The 19432-nt window shown below is 36.5% G+C and overlaps 1 protein-coding gene across 1 annotated transcript in view; it reads left to right on the top strand.

Moving 5' to 3' along the window:
* The window catches only part of LOC145669804 (uncharacterized), a 54412-nt gene that overhangs the window by 17205 nt on the left and 17775 nt on the right, over positions 1-19432 (top strand). The window contains exon 2 of the mRNA XM_081738147.1: positions 17164-17437. The gene's annotated coding sequence lies outside the window, so the exon portion shown is untranslated. The remainder of the gene's footprint in view (positions 1-17163; positions 17438-19432) is intronic.

The raw sequence follows: 19432 nt of genomic DNA on the forward strand, positions 1-19432 counted from the left end.
TACGTATTAGCCTAAGCAGAATTCCTGGTGTTTGTCTGAGCTACTTGTGTCCGGTTCTCCTCCACACCTCTTAATATATATATTCTTAAGACCTAATTAATGTCAATTGACAGAAAGGCCTCGGTATGTGATCTATGTCAAAAGGACCACCCAATGTAGGAAAACTATATATATGCGTTTTGCTTTTGTGTTTGTGAATGATACTATCACAATCTTATAACTACGTTCCCCTATTTTATCCACTTTCACCAACACCCCTCGTATGTATAATCCACACGTACTGGAATGACGGATGAGTGTGTAAGAAATATTTATGGTATCTCTCTTTCATGCTTCTTCCAAAACGCACACACACACACACACACACACACACACACACACACTCTCGCTAGTCCAATGCACCTACTTCAGTGTTATTTCTTTTCGTCTTCTGGCCACAGAAATAAAAGACCATCGTTTCATTACACCTTTCATCTCTGTAAGTAGGTGATCCATCATGTTTTCTGGTAGAGACCTGTCGTTTTCAGGAAACTATCACAAAGACACCGTTATACATGGAAATAATTATTTTCCATTTTTTTTTTTTTTTTAATGTTTTGGCCTCCCAATATCTCGTTGTTGCCTTGGTTATCTTAAACCGAAGATGGGTTATAGAATCTTATAATTTTACGTCTACGCATGTCGTCTAGAATGATCCGTACGAGATCGTTGTGGCTCAGTGGTAAAGGCCTTGCTTTTTGTACATGACTACCTAGTTCGAGTCTAGCTCGTGCCAGGAAGGGTTTGTGGTGGACAAACACCGTTTGCGTGGATTTTCTCGCGTTTTCCTATCTTGTCCCACTTTCTTCGTTTCTATCATTTTTTTTTGTTATCATCATTACCTTCTTTTTTAGACTCAGCGCATAATCGTACAGCGTTAGAAAACATTATTACCTGTAAGTCATCACCAGGTATTCTGCTATCATTGGCAGGTCACTTTCCGCAACTGAGGAGCTTCCATTCTCCACAGTCTTCAGATAACTTCGTTTTTAGGTGCTATTTTTCTACTTTTATTTCGTCTATCAACTGTAGACTCCTTCCCTCCTTCCTCTCTTTAAGGCTACCATATCCTCTAGCAAGTCTCTCATGATACTTTTTTGATACAGTTCCTTCTTAGCCAATATTCCAACCAGTTTCCCTTCCTCTTCTCAATTACATCTAAAATTGTTCTTTTGTCACTATACATCCTTTCATTCGTTTTCCATTCGACTCACCTAAATCCATCTATTCTTCTCCACCCATATTTAGAAAGCTTCTAGTTCTTTTTAATTGCTTTTGCGTAATATTCATGTGCCTGTCCCAAATAGTGCAATATTCTACGTGAAACATTTTATGAGTCTTTTTCTAATCTCTCAAGAACTCACAAAATATTCATTTCTTCCTCCTAAAGTCTTCTTCACCATTCCTATTCTCGCTTTTATTTCATGTTTGCATTTCATATCACTGCTAATAAATACTACCCAAGAATTGAAAACTAATCGCCCGTTCTATTTTCTCCTTTCCTACTTCTATATTTGACACCAACGGCTTCGTTTCAGTCACAATACCTTTTGTCTTTCTAACATTTATTTTCATTCCATATTCTTCACAGCCTTTCCTCAAATTTGCTAACATCCTATTAATTTTCGTTTTAGACTCAGCAACAAACGTCGTATCATCTGCAAATAGTATACACATAATGACTCGATTTCTGTCGAAAATTGCTCAATTGTGTTTTGTTCATTCCTCGTATATAAATATTAGTCTATCAATCCTGCAGTATGGTATAGGCCTAAGTCATTTCGGTTGAACGAACTCACAAGGGGAAGTTTACTCTTCGGAGCGGGTATTGTAAGTTCAAAGTTTTCCGAAAACACTTCTTTAATTGTGAGCTCCTTCGTGGATAAGCGGTTAGCGTACGCACCTTTGGCGTGGGAGATAGGGATGCGCACGAGACAAGATTTGCGGCCGTCTCGTCTCGAAAATGTGCTGTAAAACTGATGTCTCGACTCGAAAAATGTATTATTTTCTATTGGAAGAGCCGTGTCTCGACTCGAATTTTGTCAGGAAAATCCTGTCTCGACTCGTCTTGTGCCCATCCCTAGTGGGAGACCTGAGTTCGATTCCCGGCGGGAGCTCTTGCGTTTCGAATTTCACGTTAATCAGTAGGTCCATGTCTCATATAGCCTCGCTGCTGAAAGGGAAGTTCAACTCAACTCAATTCGTTTTTGTTTATGTTTTCGTTAATAAATGTTTCTGTAACAGGCATAACTACAGCATGAAAGAAATAGGAGCAAAAAAATTTAGTGTGGTGGCCCGTACTTTTCATTTGTTCATCGAGTTTCCCTAATAATATTAGCTATATCGTTTCAATATAATATTAGCTATAACGTAAATAAGCAAATCAAATATACACGTTTACTAATATTTAATTTAATTAACTTAATGGAACATCATTACTATAGGAAATCGTGATATTGCATATTCCGAGAGTAATGTTTTAACATATAGGCATATGTATAGGGAAAATACTTCAGTCGATGATTGAATGTCCGTCTCCCAGATGAAATTTTCAAACTTGAGCCCTGTAGCTAGTCGAGTAATAGAAATTAGCACGCATAGTACAAACAATTTAATCAGGATTAATAGCAGCTGGCTTCAGCTTAATTGGATTCTGGTTCGAGCACTAGATTGGATTTGGTCTACGTCATTTAGATTTTCCCTCTCTCCTCTAGCTCTCTCTCTCTCTCTCTCTCTCTCTCTCTCTCTCTCGTTTATGTGCATTAGTCAGAATGTTCCACAATGCGATTGCCATGTGATCTACAAGTAGTATTTTGTTGTTGGCTATTTATATTGAGCTTAAGCTGGAACTGAATCTATATTATTATACAAGAGAGTAAAAGGCCCAGGTCATATTGTTATAGCTAGAAACTTGAAATCTCGACAGATATTCTTTTTTCTTTTCTTTTCTTTTCTTTTTTTACAAAAGCAAAGAATAAAACAGACTTTTTTGAAATGGTATCCTAAAGAGGGATGTAAGGCGGCATTTTCTCTTTCTTCTTTTTCGTAGTGCTCCCTCGCGGCTATATGGTTAGCGTATGTGTCTTTGTAGCGGAAGACCTGGGTTCGATTCCCGACGGAAGTTCATGGGGTTTGTTTCCCATGTTAAACTATAAGTCCACGTTTCAAATCACCTCGCTGCTAAAAAAAAAAAAAAAACCGCTTAACTCTATTCCATCCATTCTCTTTTTTTTCTTTTTTTGGACAAAAATGGAATATCTTTCGAAACGCTGAAGTGAAAGAGGTGAAACATATGCATCTTGGATCATGTCAGAGAATAAATGGCACCAGGGGCGTACTCACGGGAGTCCACAGGGTACGGGTCCAGGCCTATACCCACAGGGGGTCTAGAGAGCCTGGGCTCCATAATTTTTTACTGGCCCCCTAAACTTTTCACGGTAAGTTTACAAATGAACTATAATATGGTGATGAAAAATAATATGGTTGGGTCTCCCCCCGAACTTCTACCGGACCTCCCTACATTTTGGGGATGGCTAAGGGCCTGTACGGACCCCCCAAAACTTTGCAACTTGACTAAAATTTGTACATTTTCTTAACATAACTATATTTAACAGAGAAATAACTAATGAAGCATACACTGTGAAAGATCCGTCCTCCGGATAGCGGTATATTGTACAAATATACGGAATCATCTTGCTTACTACAGAAATCAAATTGGATCACACGTTATCCATATGCTACATACGCACTGCCCTTAGATGTTACATCATGCAGTTACAGGATGTCTGACGTCTAACACTCTCCCGATGCCACATGTATATACTTATGTTGCATTCCTCAGCTATATGTTATATACGTCCATTTGTATGTGAGATCCTGAAAGCCTATATTGTTTCATATGGAAAGTACGTATAGATGGAACACTTATTGGGAAAGTACGTATTATAAAACATGCGTTTTCAGTTATACGTTTGCTGTACGTAAAGTCCAAAAACTACAGGAACTACACATGTAACCTGCCTTTTCAAGAACGCCACATACAATTTTTTCTCAGTGTAAACATTAGATTTTATACCCCCCCCCCTTTCCTTATAATAATGATTCAGTTGTATCAGATTTTCTGAGAATATAGTTGGTAGTAATTAACAGTTACTTATAGTTTTTTTTCGGGTGCAGAATAACATAGGATTAATACTACATGAACGTATTGAAACCTCCAGGAAAAAAATGGATCCCTCCCAACAAAAACAACAACAACAACAACAACAACAAGATGGGTACGCCTGGGTGTGACCTCTTTAAATTGTAACTTCACCAACACCTTACAGAAGATGTTCCAAATCGTCGTTTGGAATTTACTTAATGGGCCACAGGGCAGCTACATCGAAACCCCTATTCATCTATGACGCTTTGTTTACTACTGAGACAAACTTTTACGTGCCGGGTCAGGTTGCAAACGGAACGTGCGGAACTATTCGGATATTAATCTGCATTGGTTATACGCATCCGCAAATGTACTCGGCAAGGTGGCGTGTGGATCCATGCTTCTTTGACAGGATCCTAACGGCGATGGGTTATCGGTGCATGTTAGAAGATGATATCTTGCCATCACTGCTGTCGGAAGATGGGTCATTTCCTGCACTATGGTACCCCACCCAACTACGGTACCTGTGTCCGTGAGTACCTCGATCGAGTTTCCTAATAGATGAGTTGGTCGGCGAAGTACTGTGGAATGGCCACCTCGTTCCTACGACCTCCTAGACTACTATCTGTGAAAGCAAGTAAAGTCTGTTGTGTATGCGGTGAAAATTAAGGATGAGCTACTCAAGGAACGAATTGTTGACCTATTACAACATACTATTTGTGCAAGGTTTTGAGTGACCGGGAACTCAAAACGCATCTGACAATCGACAGAAATGGTCCTGTTACAGTGAATGCTCTCTGACGATGACTACAGTCTTTTATTCATTTGTATTTGTATCCTCAACAGGGTATAAAACTCCAGTTACAGAAGGGTAACATTAGTGTTTATGTTCAGTTAACCAGTTTTGTTGGAGACACAACAAATTAACAGTAATAACTTCGTAATGATTAATATTCGAGCAAAAATAGTAGTACCCCATTCAATTTCTTTGTCTTTGAAAAGATATATTACATGCCATTGTTTCCTTTTAGTACAATTGCGTAATATTCAAGATGGCGGACGTCTTTGTGATGTGTTTTCAAACATTTCCCCCTTCTCTATTCATCACTTACTTTGTTACTTTGGTTATATCTGCAGCGTTTATCACTTAATAGTGTGTTCCGACACTTTTAGACCACGCTGTATTTAAATAGCATTCGTCAACAGTGAACAATGTTACCTGTGAGGTAGACAACCCAAAATGCCTTTCTGTGTTCTGGGTTGCCTATGCTTCCACATTTAAATTACACCTTTTGAAAATAGAGTTCAAACAGCATGTAACACCAAATATAAACTTCATTAAAAACAAAACAGTAGGCGAAACAGTCCTTTGTAGGCCTTAGCTGCTTCAACGACATCTGTTAGCGACTGGATGAACTATGTCTAGCCAAGTGACGAATATGTGTCACCCTGTTCCAATAGGCATATCTGAAGCTCTTCTGAAGTAGTGACCGTCATGCCTTTAGTTCACGTGACTCCCCAGGTTGCCTCATGACACTGAGTAAACGCCGATATAAACTTATTGGCTTATTAATGTACTCAAAGACGAGACAGATTTTATGTGCTTCATTTATCGAGGTTCCGTTCGAAATTAGCCGAAATTTCGCGTTAAAAGGATTCAAATTGACCGAGTTCTAATGTTTTATATGTAGTACTTGTGCAGCTGTGAGAAGTATGTGTGTCATTGTTATGGCTATGTGTCACTGTCAGGAGAATTCAAACAATAAGTGAATCAATCAACTACTGACTAAAGTTTTAAGTGTATATTTTTCAATATAAGTACTCGTACATAAATACTTGTTTCTATATAAAAGAAATCGTGAGAAAGTGAGCGACTAACTAACTGATCAACGCCAAAGTGAAACCACTTAAGATAGAAACTTGAAATTTGTACACTGCATAGAATCTGTGACAAAGTACCGTAAAGAAAGGAATTTTGGAAAGTCGACTACGAAGAAGCGATAATATGGATGGAAATTATTAAACTAAAAATTGTTACATCTCGTAATCTTTGATCAAATATTTGAAGGTTAGGGACATGAAATTTAGTATATGGATTTCTCATTTAAAACAATTAGTTACTTGTTTCAACGGTTTTTTCACATTCGATCCAGGAAAGAGAGAGACAGACAGACAGACAGACACACACACACACACACACACAGAGAGAGAGAGAGAGAGAGAGAGAGGCAGGGACGTGTAGTGCATATTACCGCTGTTACCGGCGGTAACGATATAAATATGACAGTTTTCCGTGGTTTTCATATGTCTCTAAATTTCATCATCAACATGGGAAGATGTTTACATATTTTCCTTTTCTTTCTTTCTTTTTTTTTTAAAAAAAAAGTTCAGACGGCCTATGCCGCATTTACAATGTGAATGAACACAACATGCCAGCGCCAAATAGGAACATACTGTTGTGGATACCGCAGATTTCAGAGGTAACGCGACTCCCGATAGCGGTCAGTCACTCCAGAAGTACCTTTCAGCGTGCAAGCCAGAAGCATCCTGCGCGCTCGTATTTGGACGTTCGGAATGGCCCTTATGTTACCGTTCGGCTGAGTGGAACAGGAAAAAATAGGAATGTTCCCTGTCAAAACAAGGAGAATCTAGAATATCATCAGCATGTTTACTCTACCCGCTCTCCTCTTGCTAAATAGGATCGCACTGGCAGTGATTTTACTATACTGTTTCGTTTGCTTTCTCATTCCAAGGACGGAAATTTGGCTGTAATTTCCATATTCGTAAGGTTATTATATTGTCTTAACAGTATACAATTTCAGACAAATATAAGTAGCAGGTTTTTCATAGTAATAGCATTGGACACTTGCCACTGTAAGACTGTATGTTCCGAAGTGGATGACATATGTTAAAATATCATTTTCGCATGATTTTGTATATTAATATGTTACCTTTAAATTTGAATAATATACCAATAGAGAACAAGAATATATTCCATAGGATATTCTAACAAACAAATTTAATATGTTTGCTTTGATTCAAAATAAAGTTTCTTATTGACTGTTAATTTGAGCTATGGGAATTTATTATTATTATTATTATTATTATTATTATTATTATTATTATTATTATTATTATTATTATTATTATTATTATTATTATTATTATTTACTGAGATTTTCTAGCTGTTTAAATGCTAGAAAAAAATTAGATGGTAGTTGTCTCGTGCCTTAAAGAGCAAAGATATTGTCAATCTGTGAAGCGTGTCATTAAATATACAGGAATGCCCATTGATGAAACATATTGTGCTATATGTGAACTGTTTCAAGATCAAGGGGGAATGGTAATGATAGTTAGAGAGAAGTAGAAATGTTTCCGGCGCTCTTTCTAATTCGAATACTTATTATTATTTAGGATTTATGCTAATTGAAAACAATTTGTTTTTAATTTAATATAATTAGAATACTTTCTATTCAGCAAACTTGCAGCTCTAGTCTAGTAGTTGAATTTGCACTTTGATGCAGTTTGATGTGTTTGAAAAAGAACTGTGCAGTCGTCTTCATCATACCGTAGTTTAACTGTCCTAAATTGTGTTTGACAGTCTGACTAATTTTCAATACGGAATACTTGTTGCTGAAACAAAAGATGGAGCTTCGGTTATGGTTGGTGAGGTAGAAGTCTAATTTTTTCATAGTTATGCCCATAGGCTTAATTTAGTTTTAGAAAATCCGTTGACTGTACAAAAGAGTGTAAGTTTTTTTTTTTTAACTATGTCGTGACTTGCGTCTTTTTTCTCGAAGTCTTCAAAAAGAACAAATGCTCTGCACTATGTAGTCAACCAAAGTACCCCAACAGCCTCAAACACAAGGTGGAACTATAGAAGTATAGGATAAATGATGTGCTTTATAGCTTACAAGATGAACTGTTAGGACTGTTTAAATCCACGACGAAAACATCGGTAAATGGGATTCTCAAATCAGAGTTTGTCTACCAAAATTCTATCAAACCCTTCAAAGTTTTGGCTTCAATTTTTTACTTGAACTGTTTTATGTTATAGGATAAAGTAAGAAATCTTGTTCAATATCTTAGAAAAGAAAATTCATTATGTAAGTTACTGTAGAAAGAAAATAGATGACTTTGAAGAATATCTAAGATTATTGAGAGACGGTTTCGGTTCTATCTAGTAAAATATGGAAGAACCTGAATAGCCACATTTTTCAAAAAGATCAAGATAAATGAAGTCAGATTTGACCCCCCCCCCTAAAAAAATTGATGCCAATGCCTATAGTTTGAAATGGTTGCTACACTAAAAGTAAAAAGTACTAAATTTTCTGATGTAGAAGAACTAGAGATACTTGTAATATCAACAACCGGTAACAATCGTCAAAGTGTTACGCCACGCCACTGGACAGAGGGAAGGAAAAAGGACCGGGGATTACATTTGTTATAAAAAGAATCTATAACTTAGTATCTCTTAATAGATAAATAAAATTTGGTATAAGAACTTCGTTTAAAATAATAATACACATTTTCAGTGTTTTTTTTTTTAATATTTGACCTCAAAGCGAAGAAAATGGGTTGAGAAGAAGAGAAGGGATGAGATTGCAATTATTGTAATAAAATATTTATATGATAATAAGATGGTCAATATATCGGCATTCTTTAACGTTAGAGACATGAAATTTGACACTTGGACTTTTATTTAAAATAATTAAGAAAGCGTTTCAGCGTTTTTAGATGTTTAACCTAGAATGGAAGAAAAAGGGGCGGGAGTACTTCCCTGAGCATTTAAGGGGTTTTAGATGTTTGACCTAAAAGGGAACAAAAAGGGGTGGGGTACTTCCTTGAGCGTTTTAGCGTTTTTAGATGTTTGAACTAGAATGGAAAGAAATGGTTTGGGAGTACTCCCCTAAGCGTTTCAATGTTTTTACAGGTTTAACCTAAAATGGAAGAAAAAGGCATGGGGGCGGCCCAGGTTTAATTTCCGGCCGATGCTTCCAAATTTTCGGCGTCCAACCAGCGTCATGAGGCAAACTGGGGATTCATGCGAATAAAAAAAAAGTGACAGCCACTAGGTCCGGAAACCTCCTGATACGCCTATTAAAAAAACAGGGCGAGGCAGCGCACTAATCACGTGTTCGTCGTTAGGTTGGAGGAACGGCGCCTATCCTGGGGGAAGGCCCCCCCAAAACTCATGTGGACCCCCGCCTTTTATTTATGAATATACAATATTTGACATAATTTGAATGCAATTTGTCTTAAAATCCTGACATGTCTTCTGCATCTGAATGGGCCGCTAACACATGGTGTGGCTACGGCCCACAAAGAGTTGACATGCCAAGTAAGTGATTTGGTTTTTAATAATATAGTAGAGTTTACAGAAAATATCCAATAATAATATTTTTCGTTTCATGTACACAAAGAAAACATTATTTAAGTATATAGAATCAAAACAATCCCCATTATTGGCTATCGTATTACATCAATGAACAATAAAATAGAAAAGCAATTTATTTTTGTGTGTGCCTACACAATATAAACGTCATTTGTTAAATTGTATTCTGCTCCTTGGAGGTTAATCTTAAGGGTGATTGCATAACATTACAAGGGGGAAGCCCTCTCACCAAGGTCAATTTCCTCTGCAGTTCTCCCCTTCCTATGTTGACTCGTGGTGGTCAGTTTAGTTGTAATGTGATCTTGGCTATTGAGAAAGGAGAATAAGGAGGGCTGGAAATTGCTCAACATGAAAGTCAGAAACAGCTGTTTGAAGGAAACGCAATTTGCCAACGTCTTTGCTCTACATTCAACAGGTTGAGTTTCAACGTTATATTTGCCAAAAGTTTATCCGTCTCACGTCCCACACTCAAGTCGAGCAATAATAGTTGAGGCTTTTTTGCAGGTTAAGGTTGGTTTAAAGGGACAAGTTTTGCCTATAGATGGCACTACAGTCTTCGTATCTCCCCCATGTATTTTTTACCTTTCACGAAAATTTACAATTTCTCTTACAAATTTCAAGCTAGAGACTTCAAATTTTTAGAAAAGTAACTTCATAACCTATTAAAGAGAACAATTCGTGCCGATTTTTTTATTTAGAAATTTCTTCATTGTTGAAATGGCTTGATTGTTGAAATGGATACCCAAACCTTTAACAATGGAACTGTTTCAATAGTGAAGAAAATTCTAAATAAGAAATCGGCACGGATTGTTCCCTTTAATAGGTTACGAAGTTCCTTCTCTAAAAATTTGAAGTCCCTAAGTTGAAATTTATAAGAGAAATTGTAAATTTTCGTGAAATGTAAAAAAAAAAAAAAAAAATACATGGGAGAGATACGAAGACTGTAGCGACATCTGTCGGCAAAACTTGTCCCTTTACACTAACCTTAATTGCTGAGTCCTTCTGAAAAGCGTCTTAGAAGAAAGAAAAAAAAATGTTAGAATCGAATTATGGAGAACTAAATTTAAACTTTGACATTTTAAAAGTGACTTTTCTTAAAGTAATTTTTATTTTTATTTTATATTTACATAAAGAGAAGTAATAAATCAAAGATATAGATGAGGAGCACGGTGCCTCAGTGGCAGAGCGCTTATCTCTAGTGCGTGGGATCCCTGGTTCGATCCCTGCCCAAATAAGTTTGTGGTGAACAACATCGTATCCGTTTGTTTTCTCGGGGTACTCCCGCTTCCTCCCACTTTCTCATTCCACCAATACTTTCATCGTTTTTCACTTACATAATCTTGTCTCCTTTAGCGTAAAGGGAATAATCGTGTCACGTTAAACTGAAAGATTTCATTTAATTTATTTTTAAAGATATAGATAGTTGTCAAAATAGTGGGAACCGATGTGCTGCAACAGGTTATTTTTTTGTGAGTTTGTAACAGTGAACGTTCATGCACTGTGGCTGTCTTGAAATAGTGCTATATTGGGTGATAGTAGGTAGTACGGATTAGTGTATGCGCGGAAGGCAGATATCAATGGTGCAAAATGGGAGACCTCTTCGATTTTATAAGGAAGCAAATTGTGTGTGCGCGGTTAGTTGAGGCAAGCTGCTTGTCAATGACGACGGATGACTTGGATGTATCAAGAGTAACAATGTCCAGGTGATAACAGTGTACAAAATTTATGGCAAAACACTATCAGAGAAGAGGAATAAAGGACGGAAACGAGATGCAAGTAAGTGAGATCTCAAAACGTTGAAAAAAATTATCACAAAAATAAAAAAAAGCGACACAATTCACTACGAAACACATATATTAAAATAAATAACTTCCTAGCTACTTGAAAAGATGATTATGCAACCAAAACGACACTCGGGGTGTGGAAGTTGCATAACTTACACTTGCTGCCTACAACTTCAATGCCAGTTTGAAAATCAATTCAGACGGGCAACGCTGGACTGAACATAGGACATACAAGTACTGGATGCTATAAACACGTTTTCAATTGTAGAATTCACTACAGTGTAAAAGAAAAAAGTGATACTTGAACAAGTAAGTCATAAAAAGTAACAACAACGTAAATTTCCATTCTTTTCTTAAACGGCTTTTTATTGGGGGAAAACCTCCATCCCAAAAAGCTCAACTATTTTGCATCTCTACTAAGGGAAATATTTATTCATTTGGTATACTATATTTAAGATAATTTTTGAAATATTCTCATTTTGAATTTAATAATGAATTTGATCATTCACTAACACTGCAGGTCAATCATACAAACTCTTGACAAACAATGAAGCTCAAACATATACACATAACTTATTCATATACAAGATATTCTCTTAAGTAGAAAATAAGTCTCGATACGTAATCTGTCTTCCGCTAATTAATGAAACTTTGAATGAATTCTGGAGTTAGGCGGGTGACTAATATCAGGTCATTGATACAGGAAGAGAGGATATCGAGAACCAGCGAGTGGGGAAAATCAGGAGTCTAGTTTAGAGTGATATACAACAAACGTCTCTTTTAAAAATGATACAAGAAACGTCCCGTTTAAAGAATGATACAACAAACGTTTCGTTTAAAGAACGATACAAGAAAGTCTCGTCTAAAGAATGATACAAGGAATGTCTCGTTTAAAGAATGATACAAAAAACGTCTCGAATCAAAAATGATACAAGAAACGTCTTGTTTAAAGAATGATACAACAAACGTTTCGTCTAAAGAATGATACAAGGAACGTCTCGTTTCAAAAATGAATCAAGAAACGTCTCGTTTAAAGAATGATACAAGGAACATTTCGTTTAAAGAATGATACAAGAAACGTCTCGTTTTAAAAATGATACAAGAAACGTCTCGTTTAAAGAATGATACAAGAAACGTCGTTATCATCTCAATAGCTTTACCTGAGATTAGTGATGACTACGATTTTACCATTGACTAGTAACAATGCGATAGTTTGTAATAAATCCCGCTCATAATTCGACTGTTACCTTCCAGTGACGATGCTAGAGGGAGGAAGGGGAGTAGGCATCGTCAGTTCTGCCCCTCCCGACTGTCTTCCGACATGCTGTATTGTAATAAAGGTCAAGTAATATAGAACTATTAATTTCGACATACAAAAAAATAGCTACCCCCAAAAGTGTCTCTGCTCCTGCGCTTGCCCCCGAAGAAATTAAAGCTGTCTTCGTCACTGTTACCTTTATATCAATCACAGCTATGTTATGCTATTAAAGCTATACTTGGCTATGTTCTACTGTCAAAGTTATAATTGGTTGTATTCTATTAATAGTATGAGACCTCAACATCAGATTGGAATGTCAGCTAAATCTAATATTCAGCTAAATTTTTGAGCTACAGAAGGTCATACTCTAATCTCATGAGACCACTAGCGAGATCCTAATAAAGAAAGAAAGCAACAAAACTTACTACAGTAAACTAAATAGTACAGAAATTCTTATTTTAAATGTCACCTTAGTTCCGTTATGAAGTAGTGGGCACCTGTGGCGGAAGACGAAAAACGCTCTACCACTTCTATAGAGATAGAAGAGTACAGGGTGTAGAATAACAAATTGGGCTGTACCTCCTGCTGCCCCTTTTTGTTCCCATAGACAACGTGAAAGTGTATGTCAACAAAAGCTTCGATGTAGTGGGCGGAATCTTCACCTCCTCTTTCACGTTTTTCTCCGACAAATAAAACAGTTACAAAGATCAATCTCTTATTGTCATTTCCTCTTTCTCCCTTTATTCTTTGTTGTTTCCTTTCAGTCTGTTTCTTCCTTCTTTCTCCCCCCTCTAGCCACACCCATCTTCACACAGAGACTTCTTCATAAACCTTTTACGTGGCAATCTGGTTTACTTGTTTGTTCACTGCCTTTGAAGCTATCATTTAGTACATTCTCCACTTCTTTCTGTATCTTTAATATATTGTACTGATAGAGCGCTCTGGGACATGGGGTCCTTGGTTCAATACCCGGGCAAGTAAGTTTGTGATGGACAATATCATGTCCGTGGGTTTTCTCGATATGCTCCCAGTTGCTTCCATTTTCTTGTTCCATCAATTCTGCCATTATCATTCACTTGCCTTAATCATCGTCTTCCCTTACCCTAACGGGCATAATCGTTTAGCATAACGGGCATAAACTGGAAGATTTCATTTTCAATATATTTTACGTGTATTCTCAATATTTCGATATTAATAATGTATGTGTCATAAGGAGTATGTACATTTGCCATTAGGACCAGAGATGGACTGATAAGCATTATTTATTTAGTATTTACATTATTTTTCTGGGATGATACACAAAGTAGTTTGTATATTTTGTGAATATTTCGGGCCACAAAAGTTCAGTAGTAGAATGCTTACCTCTGGAGTGTGGGGCCATTGATTCGATTCTCAACCAAGTAAATTTGTGGTGGACAACATCGTGTCAGTGGGTTTTTCTCAGGGTATTCCCGTTTCCTCCCACTTTCTCATTCCACCATTTTTTTTTATCATCATTCACTTGCTTTAGTCATCGTCTCCCTTAGCCTAAAGAGTAAAATCATGGGACGTTAAACTGAAAGATTTCATGTCACTTCATTTGTGAATATTTTTTTGGTAGTAACTTTCCAAGGTGAGTGTAAACTTGGCTAATTTGTAAGTAACATCTATTTTGCCGAGATCACCATGGTTGTCTTCTCTAACCAACCAACAAACTAAAACAGTGCCTTGATATCCGTTCAAGTTAGTGTAGCAAGTGTTAAGTTGGTTTTCTGTTTGTTGATGTTAGTGTATGCCGTAGATGGATCGAATATTCTCAAGAAAGTAAATTATTCTCAATACACCCATTCTCCCTCCTAATACCTGTACCAGCAATCTTTTCATGGAGCCAGTCCACCCTTGATTAAGAATCTGTGCGGAACAGCTTAGCTTCTTCCTCCCCCAGTTTTTTGAGTGACTAAAATAATTGAAGTATTATTTATATATTTTTGAAAGTTTATAAGTTAGTAAGCGTTACCTTTTAATCTTTATTGGTAAATTTTTTAAACATTAGATATACCTAGCTACTGTTAACAAAGTGCGTAAACGGATTTCAAACTAAAATGATTTGCGTAAACCCATGATATACCTACCTGGGTTTTGGTTGACACCTCCAGATTTTACCTCCTAGATCCACCACTGGAGATAATAGAATGAAATTTTTCAATTATACTTGAAAAAATGGTAAGTAATTACATAATTATTAATTGGTAACAAACAATATAATTTTAATTGGCAACGAACGCCATAATTATTATTTGGAATCGAACGAGATAATTATTATTAATTAGTAACAAACGAAATAATTATTAATTGGTACCGAACGATATAATTATTAATTGGTAATAAACGACATAATTATTACTTGGTTACGTACGACATAATTATTAATTGGTAACGAACGACATAGTTGTTAATTAATAACGAACTACATAATTATTAATTGACGACAAACGTCATAATTTTTAATCAATAACAAATGTGATAATTTTTAATTAATAACGAACTACATAATTATTAATTGATAACGATCGACATAATTATTAATTCGTAAAGAACGACATAATTTTTAATTGCTAACAAATGATATATTTATTAATTGGTAACGAACGATATAATTATTAATCCATAATGAACGACATAATTATTAAATGGTAACGAACGACATAATTTATAGTTACTAATAATTGACATAATTAAAAGAAATATTTAAGTTTTACGTCCCACGGTTATGCCGGTTAGGCTAAAGGAGACAGTGATAATGAGAGATGAGTGAAATGGTGGAATGAAGAAAGTGGGAGGAAACGGAAGAACTCCGAGAAAACCCAAGAGCACGGTGTTTTTCCACCACAAAGTCCACACGGCGCGAGCTGGGATCGAACAGGGACCCCAAGCATCGGAGGTGAACGCTCTACCACTGAGCCACCGCGAGCTCTAGGAGATACCTAACTCAAAGCATTTACTTGGCTTCAAAAACTCTAGACTTCCTCTCTGCTTTTTTTTTTTTTTTTTTTTTTTTTTTTAGCTTGCTCAAAGGTCTGTTAGGCTTCCTAACTTGAGTCACCTAACTTGCTTCAAAGCTCTGTTAGCCCTCTCACTACTCTCCCTCTTAACCCCTTACTACTCGCACGGAACATTGGGATCCTAAAATCCACTTTACCTAGCTTGCTTCGAAGCTTTGTGGAGATCCTGCCTTAGGCTGCTTGTGTCGAGTCACCTTTCTTTACCCAGCATTAGAAATACTTACATTATAGTAACAATTTATCTTATACTATTTTTAGTAAATTTTGTAATAAAAAGCGTTGGTTGCAAAACTATTCCAAACTATAATTTCTGTCTACATATGTTTTATCTACACCTGCTCAAGCAGAACTTTACATGGTAGAAGTGTCAGGCTCAGTTTTTGGTATTACCGGTATTAGCAACAAGACTATTTGGAGTTCTTCTTGTTTGGGACTTCTTCTTAGATATGTTTAGCTTGTGTCATGGAATTTGAAGGAGTACTGTGCAGAATGAGAGACAAACAGTTTTTGACTTGGGGTAGGATTTACCACTTTGAAAACAGAAATCGTCACTTCAGCATTTGTCTCTCTTTCTTGTAGTGAAATCTTTCAGTTTTTTACGTCCCACGATTATGCTGGTTAGGCTAAAGGAGACGATGATGATGAGAAATGAATACAATAGTAGAATTAATAAAGTGGGAGGAAACGGGAGAACCCGGAGAAATTCCCCACACGGTGCTTGTCCACTACAAAGTCCACTTGGAGAGAGCTGGAATCAAACCAAGGACCCGATACACTAAAGATGAACGCTCTACCACTGAGCCATCGCGTCCGCCCTTATAGTGAAACGTAAAGCCTAGTTTCTTTGTTGAATATTTGTGGAAAAAATTTTTCCATCTACATCCTGACAGGCTTTCAATGCAATGGATTAAAATGACACTACAGAAAAAAAGATTTAGCTATGGTAACACCATGAAAAAGCTGGTAATCCTTATTTTATTACGACCGTAAATATGACCCCGGTAGAATTTTTTGGGGGGGTCACTCCCTCGAATAATCACATATACTTTTCTTTTCCACACTGACCTTTTTCGAGTATAAGTGATATTTAAATTCGTTGAACTTTTTTTCTTCGGAAAATTTTTCATTACTGAATATAATTTTAAAATGCCTATAGTTGATTGCTATAGTGCTGCCAAAATGTCTTGAGCCGTGGCAAAAATGCGAACTAAAGCTTACACTCTTGACACACCCAATAAGGGTTTCGCTGTTGCTAAGCGAGAGAGCTTTAGCGAAGGGGAGTGGAATTCCTTCAGCCGATAGCAGCGCTTGGAACATAAGACTAGATGTCAAGTCAATGTGGTATATCTATAGTCGTAATTTTTTTTTATCAAATTTTGCGAATTTTAGGACATAAATTCATGCATATTTACAAAGTTTTTAAGTAATAATCTTGAGCCGTAATTACTGTAAAGTGTTACAATCGTATTGAAATTGAATATAATTTTCTTTTCTCTTTCCAGGTTGAATAACGTCAGCTGATAGAAGAGATGATGACCAGACGATATTTTAGAACATTTCTCCAAGAAGATACCCGTATTTTATCCTTAAAAAGAATGACGCTATCGACTTAACAAGCACGTGTGTCTGTCTGTTCCATGGGAATTAACGTTAAATACATAATACTTAATAAGTGCCTTTCTCCAAGGCCCCTCGAAACAATAGGATTATTTTTTGGAGGTTGCAATCCATAAAAAATAGTGGAGAAAAATTCGTCCCATTTTGGAAGTTGCTCCTGTACATATAAAATGATTATTTAGTACAAACTACTTAAAAATTAATTGGTTTTGGTCAAATACTGTGTAGACGATATTTTTTTTAAGGTATTCCGATCATTCCTAATGATTATGATTGAAATTCCTTAAGGATAAGGGAGTAAAAAAGGGAGGGGTAAATACACTCAAACTTTGAAGTATCCTTGTTTAAATGGGTAAAAAATCATCTCCCTCGATAACCAAAATGAATCCATTTTGACGCAATATGGTGTACATTTTCTTTGAAACCTCTAAGCCATTACTATTGCTTAGGTTATAAAAAAAATGATCGACCATAAGAAAGTGAATTTAACACTCCATCGCAATTTAGGAAATATTTGTATGATTTCGTGTGCACGTATCAGAGATGGAGTGAGTCAGTGGGTCAAGTGAGTCAAGATTTGTGAGTGGGTCAGTGGATCGTGTATCAACAGGTCGTGACCCACTGCGATACATCACCCATCATGACCCACTCTGACCCACCGACCCAACATGACCCACTCTGATCCGCCGACCTGCTCTGACTCACTAACTTTCTGCTCAGTGCATTATAGACAGCATCTTATGAACATGGTGAATTTGTCTAGGTTTTACTTTCAAGGCCTTCATTTTTTACCTTTTTCATTTGTTTCTATTTACTTACCTGAGCTAAGTATAGACTAAATAATAAAAAAGAACTTCAGACATTTTTGGATATTGATATTTGTAATTGTAACAATAGCAACAGGACTTACGACTTAGCTTTCAAGACACTATCGAATTTTACCTTTTTTCCTTTATGTTGACCTACTTTTACCTTGATTTGAGATGTTCAAATTTCATTATATTTTCCACTGAAAACTACCTGTAATTCAACAAGGAAATAATTATATATGACAATTAAATTGAAATTCACCGTAATATGACTTATGACAGACACTTTACCATTTAATATCGTAAAAGTAAGATCCATCGGTATTGTAACAGAGCCGTGCTTGAGCGATTGTTCGTAGAAAGTCGAAATTCGATTCCTTTTAGTGATAATTTCATAGCCTTGTTTTATTTCAAGTGTAAACTCTTTAGTCAGTGGAGACAAGAGCGTGGGTCATGGGTCAGAGCTGATGACGATGGGTTTTGGTGTGTCGTGTTGTGTGGAGAGTCGGAGTGGGTCAGAGTGGGTGATGAGTCAGTGTTTCGTGGGTCAAGTTTTCATTGACTCACGCCAACTCTGGTACGTATGTTCTATGAGGGTTTCGTACAAGCCCTTAATTCGAGTTGAAATCAGTCTATAATAGAGTGATTTTACCCTTTCCCACCGAAAATCACGCATCCCATGAAAGTAGTAGTGAAAAGGACCTCAATTTTCTACTTATCATATTTGCATCCTTCTGGTTATGTTCCTGATCATGCTCTGAAGCGTTGCACATGAAATGTTGTCCACAGTTCGTTGAATATTGATCTTCACTTCCGTCAATTTATGTGAATGCGTTGTGTGAACTGCTGAATTAAACTATCCTAATAAGGGAACGTCTGATTGAGTCACGTTCGAAAACACCAGGGTGGTCACAATGGCTTGGAAATAATGCTCTTTAGAAACACAGATTCCAAATACTCCCTGGTCTCATGAGCTGTATGGGAGATTGCACTCTTCCTTTGAAATCATAAACTTTGTTTTTCTTGTCACAGTAGCAAAAAAAAAAAAAAAAAAAAAAAAAAAAAAAATCCTTTGATCAGTTGTAGGTAACGTTCAGTATTGATCATCGTGCAAGAGACAAAAAAATCCTTTGATCAGCTGTAGGTAACGTTTACTATTGATTATTGTGCAGAAGAAGAGACAAAAAAAATCCTTTGATCAGCTGTAGGTAACGTTCATTATTGATCATCGTGCAGAAGAAGAGAGTAAAAATTCTCTTTCGTGACATGGTACACCATACGCTGAACTTTTGGGCACATAAATTGTCATTCGACAAATGCAGCGAGTTTTGTGAATGTACGTATA

This window comes from Thermobia domestica, chromosome 14 (genome assembly GCF_964235325.1).
Source record: "Thermobia domestica chromosome 14, izTheDome1.hap1.1, whole genome shotgun sequence".
Classification (NCBI taxonomy): Eukaryota; Metazoa; Arthropoda; class Insecta; order Zygentoma; family Lepismatidae; genus Thermobia; species Thermobia domestica.